The sequence below is a fragment of the Gorilla gorilla genome, chromosome 9 (genome assembly GCF_029281585.2).
Source record: "Gorilla gorilla gorilla isolate KB3781 chromosome 9, NHGRI_mGorGor1-v2.1_pri, whole genome shotgun sequence".
Taxonomy (NCBI): Eukaryota; Metazoa; Chordata; class Mammalia; order Primates; family Hominidae; genus Gorilla; species Gorilla gorilla.
In genome coordinates, this window is record NC_073233.2 from 20,337,984 (window position 1) to 20,339,893 (window position 1,910).

The following is a 1,910-nucleotide window of genomic DNA, read 5'->3' on the forward strand; positions in this document are numbered from 1 at the left end:
TGGGCAATTAAGACAAAGACTAATGTATGTTCAAAAACATACAAACTGAACAAATAGAGGTATGGAAGAGCAAAATCATTGAGAAAAGACAGGGTGGAGGGGGTGAGGAAGAGGCTATGAAGTAGGTTGAGGCTGTTTGGGCAGCATAATATGTGCCTAACTAAAGTGTAAGGATTTGATCTTGTAGATGATGAGAAACCACCAAACCTAATAACGCAGAGGCGAGATCAGTTTTATGCTATTAGAATATTCACATGAGCTGCAGAATAGACAATGAAAATAATTGAAAGAGTTGGGAAGAATGAAGGCAGAGTGATCCCCCTAAGATTTCATAGTTTATCTCAGGGTTTGAGAATGTACTGGGATGTAAAAACATGTGCATATGCTTTGGATCCTAATAGAGTACTCAGCAAAAGTTAGTTCTCTCTTTCCCTCTCCATCTTGTTTAACCCCATACTTGGTAGCTGAGCTACTGTTAATCCTTTGCTGAGATTTTGCAGAGGAGGATTTTAGGCATGAAGAGAAAAATTCGTGGCCCAAAGTTACAGAGCTAGGAAATGGCAGGGCTAGAATTTGAACCCAAGCTTTCAGACACCAGAGGCAGGGTGAGTAATCACCACACTGTTACCTTTAGCTAAGTGGGAGATTTGTTGTAAGGATTAAGTGAGAGGATATATATTTCTTGCTGAGATGACGATATAGTTAGCCATTTGACTGAATCCTTACTCCTCCCCCAAAACCTGTCCTCCTGGTCTGTGACCTTAATCTGGTCAGTTCCCATTTTTCAGAGTCCCACATCAGCCCTCATAGTTCTGTACTTACCTTCATCCCAAGGTTAGAATTGCTCTCTACAGTCTTTGTTGCAGTTTCTTTTCTAATTTCAGGTCCCAACACCTTCTCTCCCATGTGTTCTCATGTAATACTCCTCTCAATGGCCCTTTGTGAAATGCCTGGCCCTCTTCATATAGATCCTGGTACTCTTTCCCCCTGAAGTAAGTTTCCAAAGTGGGAATACCACAGAGCCTCTCTTGACCAGAGATCTTGCTTGTTAAATAGATCTTAATCAATGTTGCTGAGATGCCACTCTACCTAAAACTGCCCCACTCAAAATTCTGAGATTTGTGACCCAAGAGGATCCAGTCTAGTGACCAATTCAATTCTCTCTCTCTCTCTCTCCTCTCTCTCTCCCTGTCAGACTTAAACTAGAGACTGAGATACTTAGTCCATCTGAGATGCTAGAACTTGGAAGTCAGGTGGAGCAGAAGTTTGGGCTCTGCTCCTGGACCTGCTGGAGCTGGACTACGGAGGGGAGAGTTGAGGGATTGTGCAGCCCCTTACCCTTGGTTCCTGGCTTTAATGGATGTTGGCTCTCTATAAAGCCCTTGGGATCTGAGAGATATTCACTATCTGCTTCCACTGAGCTTTCCTTCTGGGGTTGTGTCATTTTGAGTGGATTTCTGTTTCTCACATTCAAATATTTCCTAACTCTGCTATAGAACTATGAGTGGTGTTGTCATATATGAGTTGTTTGCGGGCTCAATTGTAAACCCCATTAGAGCCAGATAAAAAGAATTTAGGGGGAGTGATGGAATCCATATTGAGACTTGGCATCCAAAGTAGGTTTCTTTTCTTTGCTCATAGCTTGTAACGATGTTATAAAAGAGGCTGCTTCTGTTGCCACCTAATTTTCTTTTTTTTAACCTCTCGGGGTAGACTATAACAAAGGACTCTAGAAAAACAATTATCCACTTTTATTTGGCTTAAAATATTTGGCCAGCCTTAGCCTAACAATTTTGGCTAATATGAGAGCAAATTGTGGAGACTAATTATTTAAAGGCCTAAGAATTATAGTACTAAGGAACATACACGTAGAGTGGGGGCCACCAGTAAATTTTAGGATTCAGATGCTG